The 11,956-nt window shown below is 45.6% G+C and overlaps 1 non-coding gene across 1 annotated transcript; it reads left to right on the forward strand.

Moving 5' to 3' along the window:
• The first annotated feature begins 6,545 nt into the window (after positions 1-6,545).
• Trnat-ugu lies at positions 6,546-6,620 on the forward strand. Its single transcript has one exon. It is a non-coding gene; the product is annotated as a tRNA-Thr (tRNA).
• Positions 6,621-11,956: the final 5,336 nt, after the last annotated feature.

Here is an 11,956-nt window from a genome sequence, read left to right on the forward strand (position 1 = left end):
ATAATGCTGTACTGAGATGCTCAGTAGTGTATCCCAGCACCGTCTGGGACGTTTGCAGTCACGTCTTCACCCTGTAGTCTCATTGACAGGAGTAGAATTGTATTCAGTGATGACGCCCGCTTCGAACTGAGCCCCGATCACCAGCGGAGATTTATTCGGAGACGCCACAGTCATCAGTCATGTACCAACCCGACTGTCGCACCTGATTGTCACCCGCCATACGGTCCGTGTCCGCCGCGCGGAGTGGCCATGTCACGGATTGCGCGGCCCCTCCCGCCGAAGGTTCGAATCCTCCCTCGAGCATGGGTGGATGTGTTGTTCTTACCGTAAGTTAGTTTAAGTAGTGTGTAAGTCTACGGACCGATGACCTCAGCAGTTTGGTCCCTTAGAAATTCACACACATTTGAACATTTTTGGTCCGTGTCCGAGTTTGGGGTGTCATCACATAGCATGATCCATTACATCCTTACATCGCAGCGGTGCGTAAACAGTATTCTATGCCCCGTTTTGTTACCTTTCTTGGCAATCGATCCTAGGCTTACATTTCAGCCCGCTCGCACACGGCGAGAGTTTAGATGCTCGTCTTCGTGTTCGTCTTCGTGCTTGACAAACCCTACCCTGGCCAGTGAAATCGCGAGTTGGGAATGTCTGGTGCATTATGGACAGGGTCCTTCAACTAGCTCGGAATTTTGAAGATCTAAAGCGTCAGTTGGTCAGAATTTGACACGATATCCTCGGGAGTACATCCATCAACTCTATCAATAAATGAGAAAGCCGAATAACTGCTTGTTATAAGTGGATCCACGCGTTATTGACTTGCTCAATATGTGATGCTCATTTTCTTGAATAAATAATCCAATTTTTTCTGAAATTATAATTGTTTCCCTGTACATGTATATCACTTCTACCAATTTCCGTCCCATTCGTAAAATTCCTTCCTGACGCGTCCTTTTTTTTTTTTTTTTTTTTTTTTTTTTTTTTTTTTTTTTTTTGTCTTAGGGTATGTGTGGATATCAGATGCCAAATGGCTGTAGCTGATCAGGGAAACACACTGATTGTTCTCATAGTTACATTTAGCTAGACATCAACTTGCCGAGTATGAAGACACTAGCGAACAGCAGAGAAAACAAGTGCAGGGGGAGCTCCTGTAAGTACAGATGAAACTGGTTCAAATGGCTCTAAGCACTATGGGACTTAACATCTGAGGTCATCAGTCCCCTAGAACTTAGAACTGCTTAAACGTAACTAACCTAAGGACATCACACACATCCATGCCCGAGGCAGGATTCGAACCTGCGACCGTAGCGGTCGTGCGGTTCCAGACTGAAGCGCCTAGACCCGCTCGGCCACAGCGGCCGGCCGATGAAACTGGTCTCAGCATGTTCCTGTAAGCTTCGTAACGAAGTTAATTAGCAGTGTCCTTGGAGCGTTATACAACTGAGTGCGAAACGTTGATGTTTTTTACAGCATACCTCCCAGGTATTTATACTTCACTTTTCCAATTTGTCGAAAACTTGATCTCATTTGATGACTTCTCAGTCGATTTGGTAGAATGAAACAGAATCTCTCAGCTTCTCTTGAAAGATGACATGAGACACTGTTCACGGGAATCTCCCGGTTTGATGACGTCTTTAATCACGACGGCCCTTCTTGTATTGAAGAGCGCAGTGTATGTGCTGAAGCCGAGTTACAGCCTATCCCTTCCTTCTCTTCCGTTGCCATCCCTAATACCGCCAGCACACAAGTTACACAGCACAAGGGCTCAGCACAGTTGTTTTCACAATGCACTGGTGATAGCCAGAGCGGATGCAACGAGACGGACCTCTCCCACCAACCCATTCAAAAATAGATCACCGCACTGATTTTCGAAGTAATTACTAGGAAAATAGCGTAAACATCGACAAGAGATGGCGTAGCATGTGTCATCTTCTTCATTATCTCGGGCCAACTTCACAGGTTAACATCGAAAGGCAACGTCTGCAACTAAACGTTTATATCAGCGCGCTGAGACCACTTCTGTACTTGATAAGCCAGTTTCTTGGCTACTCCCAATTCACCAGCATATCGTTCCGTTGCTCGTGCAGCCATGGAACGCCTCTTTTACCGATCTTCCACGGGCGACGAAGCAGTTTGGGATCCGCATGAGACATAAACTGGCGTTGCTTGGTGTGGAGCAAGTTCAACCGCAAATCCGGGGTTTTCACAGCCTACCACCCTGGTTACTGCAGAGGCTCAGAGTGGTTTTAGAGTTAGTTCAGGACAGGAGAAATTGCACTCTTGCATCTGTTTTTAATACATTATTTATCATGTTTTAACTGAGCACCACATCTCTCAGTCGTATTTACGGGTGATTCTGTTGGCTGCTCTCTTTTTTTTCCCCTGACCATGTCCTAAAGGTCCGATTGAATTGCCTCGGCCGGCCGCAGTGGCCGTGCGGTTCTAGGCGCTGCAGTCTGGAACCGCGAGACCGCTACGGTTGCAGGTTCGAATCCTGCCTCGGGCATGGTTGTGTGTGATGTCCTTAGGTTAGTTAGGTTCAACTAGTTCTAAGTTCTAGGGGACTAATGATCTCAGAAGTTGAGTCCCATAGTGCTCAGAGCCATTTGAACCATTTGAATTGCCTCACGAGTTTGCTGTATTCGACGCGGAATTATACGCGATCTTGCGAGTACAGGAGCAGATGAGATGTGTTAGGGGTACAAAATCACCGGTCTGTTCCGATTCCCTGAGTGCCCTTCACTCTGTACAACTCTTGACTAAACTCCTCGCCAACAGGTCATGAAGGCCCAAACGGTACCGACCGGCCGCCGTGTCATCCTCAGCTCAGAGGCGTCACTGGATGCGGATGTGGTGGGGCATGTGGGTCAACACACCGCTCTCCCGGCCGTATGTCAGTTTACAAGACCGGAGCCGCTACTTCTCAGTCAGGTAGCTCCTCAATTTGCCTGACAAGGGCTGAGTGCACCCCGCTTGCTAACAGCGCTCGGCAGACCGGATGGTCACACATCCAAGTGCTAGCCCAGCCCGACAGCGCTTACCTTCGGTGATCTGACGGGAACCGGTGTTACCACTGCGACAAGCCGTCGGCCCTACAACGCTTGTACCCAGCGGATAATGTAGCCTAGAATATCCAGGACGCTCTTCTCGAAGTACAAAGGCTAGAGAAGAAAGTGCGCCACGCGGGATTAGCCGAGCGGTTAAAGGCGCTGCAGTCATGGACTGTGCGGCTGGTCCCAGCGGAGGTTCGAGTCCTCCCTCGGGCATGGGTGTGTGTGTTTGTCCTTAGGATAATTTAGGTTAAGTAGTGTGTAAGCTTAGGGACTGATGACCTAAGCAGTTAAGTCCCATAAGATTTCCACACATTTGAACATTTTTTTAGAAGGAAGTGCCTTTCTGATGGGTACTAGGGCACATCGGTATTGCAGGGTACGAAAGGGTGGCTGCAGCGGCCAAGGAGGCGTGTCGAGATCCTCAATCCAGTGTGTCACCTCACTGCATGCTATCGCCTCGCTGTTGAGGCCTAGACTCGTGCGTCGAAGGGAAAGAGAATGGTTGGATGTAATATACAATTAGCTGCGTCTAGTAAAGTCGACAACGCGGCCGTGGCGTACCTCCTTCCAACCACGCAGGCGGGATGAGGTCCTCTTTACTTGTCTTCGCTTAGGTCGCAGCCCTATGACGTTGGCTTCTTGCAGTGGCGGGAGGAGGCTCCAATGTGTGTTGCTTGTTGCGTAGAGATCATTGGGCGCCACATTATATTAGAATGTGTTTTATATTTCAGACCAGAGGGCAGCTTCAGATTTTCCGACAGATGTGCCCTGCATTTTAACTGATGTTGAAACAATGTGGAGAAAGTTATGTCCAAGCTGTTTCCTAAAATTTTAGGGAGATGTTCTTAATGCGTTGATAGGATGACTGGCTCACACATGTTTTTTGTATGTGGTCAGCCAGTCACATTTCCCCGTGCCGTTATTTTAGGTTCTCCGTCGTTTTAATAGTGTTTTAATCGAAGGAATAGCACCATTCACCTCTTCTCAAAAATGGTTCAAATGGCTCTGAGCACTATGGGACTCATCATCTGAGGTCATCAGTCCCCTAGAACTTAGAATTACTTAAACCTAACTAACCTAAGGACATCACACATATCGATGCCCGAGGCAGGATTCGAACCTGAGACCGTAGCGGTCGCGCGGTCCCAGACTGAAGTGCCTGGAACCGCTCGGCCACACAGGCCGGCTTCACCTCTTCTCCTTAGTCTTAAGGCGTGCGAGATAGAGTGATTGTGTAGATCAACATGAGTATGATGGGAATCAAGTTTGCATTTTTACTTCTTGCTGTGCAACAACCTTTTTTAGCCATTTTATTCACATTAGTTTCTTTTAATATTTGTAACGGCCGCAATAACCTCGCCATTCACACACACACACACACACACACACACACACCTGATAAGCGACTGCCTCTGACTGCGAAGTGTGCACTCAATGTCACAAGCCTCACAAAGGTAACTGAAGACCTCCTCGCACATGCATCTTGAGTTTGGACAAGTCGATATTAATGCCTGGCAAACCATGACGCCATGTACTGGGAATAATAAAATAACTGGTGCGATTCGTGTGGTTTCGCATCACCAGGCACGTAGTTTAGCTTTAGCGTTCGTAAATAAGCGCGATTCTGAGTATTACGTAAGGAGCTGCGTGCACGTAGGTGTTGGCCAGTTCGATACAGGGAGAGCTGCTTGTAGGTAGCTGCGATAAAAACAGCCTGCCTGCTGCCTGCTGTCTCAAAGTCGCACCGCCCTTGTTCGTGGTAGCGAGGGGAAATATCTTCAGCAAAATCAGGTTAATTGGGCCACTTGTGATTGTCAACCGACGAGTTCTTTTGCGAAATCGCAGCGGACCCTACACGCCTACTTTTCGGCAGCCGAACAGCTCGTTTCGCGACTAGTCCCACGGAGGACAAAGCACGACGGGTCACCCAAAATATGCCGAGAGAAATTTTCTGTTGTGTTTGTTTTATTTTAGTTTATTTATTTTTTTCTGATCCTGCGTCCACAAAGAAGCAAGACCGGACGAAAAACCGGCGTAGAAATTTATAGCGGCAGGAAGTGTTCTCGAACGCCACTAATGAGCGACTGCGAAGATCGATGGTCTTCTATGTTTCCAGTATTCAGAGTAGAAAAAAGGAAAGAAGTGAGACCTGGAGACACAAGGACGCTGCTATGCGAGGGAGCGGGCGTAGCTGATTAGGTGTTGCGGACCGTCGTAAAGTAGGCGGCCGAGAGTCCCGTATCTACGCGGCGCGCCGAATACGGCGGCCGGCCACGTATGCTTATTGTTCCCCAGCGCCTTCGTTAGCCGCGGGCGTCTGTCACCGCCGTAACCGCCCGCTGCCGGCCGTTGTCCACTCTCCAAACGTCAAAAAAGAAACCCCCGAAACGAGGCGGCCGCGCCACTATCGGCTAGTCCCGTTACGATCCCGACGTGGCTACTCCGGTGTCCAATTAAATCCGTGCGAGGCCAGCCCCGTAAAAAAAGGAGCCACAAGAACGCACGCATAGGTTTTTTCGAATGTGGGGCGCCGTCGCGGGGGCGAATGGAACCGTCTTTGATCTTTACGACGAACGAGATGTGACATGTGATCGACTTGGCGGGCTGGTTCCTGGCGGACGCTGGTGGGCTGTTCTCCCGTGCCAGACCTCGTGCCACATTTGGCGGGACGCCAGTCTTAGCCAATCCTCTCCGATTTTCGTCCAACCAGAACATAACGGGTAAGGTAGTTTCGGAAACGTCATTTCCGAAAATAACAAACGCACTCCCAAAATAAACTCAGGGGACAAAACATTACTCACTCCTTAAAAAATGTACGCCAGTTGCATCAGAGCACCATAGGTTGTGCAGATGATGCGGTTATCTATAAGAAGATTACAATGCCAGAAAACTATAGCGACCTGCAGAAACAGCTGCGGAGGATGGACGATTAGTGCAGGGACGCTCAGCTGAATATGAACGTAAGAATAAGATGTATATACTAAGATGGTATCTGTTCTTTCTGAGACGGCCAGTGTGCCCGAGCAGTTCTAGGTGATTCAGTCTGGAACCGCGTGACCGCTACGGTCGCAGGTTCGAATCCTGCCACGGGCATGGATGTGTGTGATGTCCTTAGGTTAGTTAGGTTTAAGTAGTTCTAAGTTCTAGGGGACTGATGACCTCAGATGTTAAGTCCCTTAGTGCTCAGAGCCATTTGAACCATTTTTGTTCTTTCGGACATGTCCATCTCAGTATATATATATATATATATATATATATATATATATATATATATATATATATATATATATATATAGTTACGGCTCACCGGCCACTTGACCATCTTCTTCTTCTGTGCGAATGCACAAACAGTGCCCGAACTCTTACGGGAATCGACAACGCGCCGCGAGTAACGGGCGGGGGCACTACGAATGTAGTGCGGGACAGTACGTTGAGAATGTGGGTTCCGCAGGAGGTGAGCCAGGGATACATTCCCGCAGTCGCGCTATCCTCTGTGCCCTCGATGGCTCAGATGGATAGAGCGTCTGCCATGTAAGCAGGAGATCCCGGGTCCGAGTCCCGGTCGGGGCACACATTTTCATCTGTTCAAATGGTTCAAATGGCTCTGAGCACTATGGGACTCAACTGCTGAGGTCATCAGTCCCCTAGAACTTAAAACTACTTACACCTAACTAACCTAAGGACATCACACACATCCATGCCCGAGGCAGGATTCGAACCTGCGACCGTAACGGTCGTGCGGTTCCAGACTGTAGCGCCTAGAGCCGCTCGGCCACTTGGGGCAGCTTTCCATCTGTCCCTGTTGACGTATGTCAACGCCTGTAAGCAGCTAAGGGTGTTCATTTCATTGTAATTTCAGAATAATGTGTGCCCAAATGAAATGGAAACTACACCGAAGAGCCAAAGAAACTGGTACCTCTGCCTAATATCGTGTAGGGTTTCCACTGGCACGCAGGAGTGCCGTAACACGACGTGGCATGGACTCAACTAATGTCTGAAGCAGTGCTGGAGGGAATTGACGCTATGAATCCGGCAGGAATGTCCATAAGTCCATAAGAGTACGAGGGGTGGAGAGCTCTTCTGAACAGCACGTTGCAAAGGCATCCCAGATATGCTCAATAGTCTTCATATCTGGGGAGTGTAGTCAACAGAATTTTTTAAACTCAGAAGAGTGTTGCTGGAGCCACTCTGTAGCAATTCTGGACATGCGAGGTGTCTCATTTTCCCGCTGGAATTGCCCAAGTCCGTCGGAATACACAATGACATGAATGGATGCAGGTGATCAGAAAGGATACTTACACAAGTGTCACCTGTCAGAATCGTGTCTTGACGTAACAGACGTCTCATATCGCTCCAGCTTGTGACGCCACTTCCTTTGGACGCAAAGCTGAAAATATGAAATAGTACCCAAAACCCAATAAAAGCCCCAAAATTCAAGATCCAAATTTTAAGTCCCACTGGAATAACATCACTTGAGTCGTAGCAAGTATATATAGAAAAGAAATCTAGTATAAAGTGATTAATGTTTTGCAAAGGAAAAGAAAAGAAATAGAATCCATTAGTTTCAAATTAAAATAATAGTAGATCGCAATGTAGTGTATCTATAGATCACGGAATAGAGCGGGTGAACTCAAAGAATACTCCTTGTGAGTACTCTTTGAGGACACTGCGTAATACAGAAGAAAAAAGTCATACATTGTTAATGTGCTGCTAGCGCTTGCTGGATCAGGTCGTATCTCAACGTATGCTCTTGTATGTAGGCGCGACGAGATTGTTTTTATGCATTTTTGCAAATTTTGCGATCTGTTAGGAATCATTAAACTTGAAATAGGTAGATCAGCAGCCTTGAATGTATCATTACGGAAAGCCAAAGGAAAAAAATAGCAGAACTTGTCTTACACTGATTATCATACAGGGCAGACTGAACTTTGCCCCAAAGTAATAAATTGTTGGCAATTTACCGACATAGGAGGTGAACATTGGTATTGAATTGCGAGGAAGTACTGAAGTTTCGTTAAAGTAGCAAAAGAAATCTAGATCTTGTCACAAACTCTTTGACGGAAACTTGTGTAACTAATTCCACCCAGCTTAGGGAAAAGTTACACAGTGATAGGAAGTGAATAGTATAGAATAAACCAGCATAAAGTGGATTTACCGTGTGAAATTTCTTTCAAACCATTTAATTTTGTGTGTTTACGAAATATTTATTTGTGCGACGATATAGATCAAGTAACAAAGCGCAGCATGAATAAATATTCTTTGCCGCGTTAGAAAGATATTGTACCGATTCGAACTATTAAGCTTACGTAAACTGAAAACTTTAGGGGAGAAACTTTTGCCCTACATGGACTGTAGCCATAATTAGTACAAGGATAGCCATTGGTGTGCAACTACGTGTAGCTGTGCTCGTACACGTTGGGGAGCATATAATTTTTTGAAGTGGTCGGTATCATTGATACGCACTCGGCGTGAATACAGTGCAGCAGGACAAATTTTCTTTATGTAATGTTCCTCATAAGACAATATTACTGCTAGTTGGTCACAGCACGAATTTCATCAACGAACATTTCCAGTATATCTTGTAAGTAGGCTGTTTAGGTTTTCTTATTGGCAACGCCACGTAGCGCTCCGTATGAAAATCACTGGCTGTGCTGTGTTTGTCTCTGATTTTGTTCCATCGTGTCTAACTTTTGAAGATTTTGTTCCATTGTGTCTAACTTTTGAAGCTTTTGTTCCATTTGTTGTATTAATTGTAACAACAATGCACAGGTGTCTGAAACATGTTCCTCAGTGCTTTTCGGCAGCGAATTTGCACCGGCAACATTCACATTTTGACAAGCAGTGACTGTGTCTTGACTTATTTGAGAAAACTGAGAGGACCCAAAACCTGAATCTACAGTATTTGCGAGATTGTGTCCTGTCATTTCGGATTCCTGAGGCGAGCTGTTGCTGACCGATCGATCGATAATGCTTCCCTGTTCACTAACTGATTCACTGTCTACGCCATTATTTGCCGCCCACTCCATTTCCCTATGCACAATTACCAAATTACTAGTTTGAACATTAGTTAATTCATTACACGGTGGCGCTAACACACTGCTTTCGTCTTCACTGTCATTTCTCAGTTTACTTTGGAGCCTAGTATTACGTTTTTCACACGCCATTAATGTCACAATATTTCACACGACAACACAGAAAAACACAATTTGAAGAGCAAAAATAAGAGAACACATTAACATAGCACTGAAAATAATATCTAGTTAATTGCAAGTGCAGCTGCGAAATACTTGGTGCAACTCTACATGCATGCCACAACTATTTTACTGTACAACAATGAAAAACTGCAACTACAAAGGAAATTCTCTCTACAATTATGTGCTAGCAGTAAACAAAGGCTGCACTAATTGCACAAACTACAAGAAAAAATCAGAAGATTCCAGTGAGGTATCCTGGCAGGTTCAAATGGTTCAAATGGCTCTGAGAACTATGGGACTCAACTGCTGAGGTCATTAGTCCCCTAGAACTTAGAACTAGTTAAACCTAACTAACCTAAGGACAACACAAACATCCATGCCCGAGGCAGGATTCGAACCTGCGACCGTAGCGGTCTTGTGGTTCCAGACTGCAGCGCCTTTAACCGCACGGCCACTTCGGCCGGCATCCTGGCAGGGTCGCCATATGAAACGTCCCCTTAGAACAATTATACATGACTGTGTTTAAACTGACACACAATATTTTTAGCGCAACGCAATCTGACTTTCAAAAATCCCTACAAAAGAATGGCCCTGACTAACATTAACCTATACGTTTCGCAAATCACTTACCTCACAAAAATCTTGTTTACTCGAACTACTGCAATACAGCGAGCGCCACTACTACCAGCTAAATAAAAGATTCAAACTACGGGAGGCGCTAACTACTGATAGGCATAGTTAGCAAATGAAAGATTTTAATAGAGAACAAACAATGTATTTACCTGAATAGTCATCAAAAGTCATAATATATATAGCAGTTCATGACATCCAGTCTTACAAATTTCGAAATTCCACCATTTCTCTTCCCACATCCACCAATGCTGGCGGCTCACCTCCAACTGCGCAACGCTACGCGCTGTTAACATCCAGCTGCCCAACGCTACAATGGCCAACAACAACGCAAACCAGCCACAGACTGCACACAACACAGCCAGTGATTTTCATACGGAGCGCTACGTGGCGTTACCAATAAGAAAACCTAAACAGCCTACTTACAATCTTAAGAGGAGCAGTTACAAGCTGCGTCCATGGATTCGTGAGGTTGTCTCCATACATGTACACATTTCCAGTCATCAACAGTCCAATGTCGGTGTTGACGGATCAACAGTCCAATATCAGTGTTGACGGGCCCAGACGAGTCGTAAAGCTTTGTGTCGTGCAGTCATCAAGGGTACACGAGTGAGCTGTCGGCTCCGAAAGCCTATATCGATGATGTTTGGTTGAATGGTTGGCACGCTGACACTCGTTGATGGCCCGGCAGTGAAATCTCTAGCAGTTTGCGGAAGGGTTCCACTTCTGTCCCGTTGAACGATTCTCTTCAGTCGTCGTTGGTCACGTTCTTGCAGGACCTTTTCCCGGCCGCAGCGATTGCGGAGGTTTGATGTTTTAACGGATTCCTGATATTCACAGTACATTCGTGAAATGGTCGTGCGGGAAATTCCCCACTTCATCCCTACCTCGGAGGCGCTGTGTCTCATCGCTCATGCGCCTACTATAACACCACGTTAAACTAGCTTAAATCTTGATAACCTGCTATTGTAGCACCAGTAACCGATCTAACAACTGCGCCGGACACTACCGCAGCGCCGTATTCTGCCTTTTTATGTATCTCTGTATTTAAATACGCGTGCCTATACCAGTTTCTTTGGCGCTTCAGTGTACGATTACATGTAAAGAAATTTTAATAACGGTATTACAATTACAGTTCATGTGCAACATTACAACTATACATCTTTGCCACTGACATTTATACACTGATCCTGGCGCGTTGGAAGGGAGTAGATGGTTCCGGTGTAGAAACTCATGGGTTGCTGATGCATCCAGTTTTCATGGTGTCCTGACTTCTTTGCTACAGGTTAACCTCTGACCTTCAAAAGATTCTTATGAAATAATATATACTGCAACAGTCACTTATTACTAATATTTTGGTAGCACGGCGTGCTGTCATCACCAGGTGGATCTATAGTTACTTATAAAAAAAAAAAATGGCTCTGAGCACTATGGGACTCAACTGCTGAGGTCATTAGTCCCCTAGAACTTAGAACTAGTTAAACCTAACTAACCTAAGGACATCACAAACATCCATGCCCGAGGCAGGATTCGAACCTGCGACCGTAGCGGTCTTGCGGTTCCAGACTGCAGCGCCTTTAACCGCACGGCCACTTCGGCCGGCAGTTACTTATACATCGTAATCAATATGTAATGAAGTTATGTGTGGAAAAAGAGGCCTGTTCAGGAATATAAATATGTTACAGTGTGTACATTCGTGATAAGCACGATTAGTCATGTTGTTAGAGCATTTGCTTACATTTTTGTTGGTAATTTCGTTGTCTGGTACACAGAGCACATAACAAGTACATTACAACTCAACACTTCCACAACCATTTGCTTACATCAATCCAAAAAGTCTTAAAAGCTGCAGTGTGCAGTGAAGATGAAATATTTATATCGAGATGTATTTACGTTATGGCAAATATTAGGTGAGTAAATGGCAAAGATAATTTTTTCTCGATGAAATTGGCATTCAACACCGTAGAAGTTTTTAAAGAAGTTAATATTATGATACTAAATGATGAACTTGGAAGTAATAATGTGGAACGAAATGGCAAACAACTTTCAAGAAATGAGAAAATTTCTGCGAAGTCATTAACT

The sequence above is a fragment of the Schistocerca americana genome, chromosome 5 (genome assembly GCF_021461395.2).
Source record: "Schistocerca americana isolate TAMUIC-IGC-003095 chromosome 5, iqSchAmer2.1, whole genome shotgun sequence".
Taxonomy (NCBI): Eukaryota; Metazoa; Arthropoda; class Insecta; order Orthoptera; family Acrididae; genus Schistocerca; species Schistocerca americana.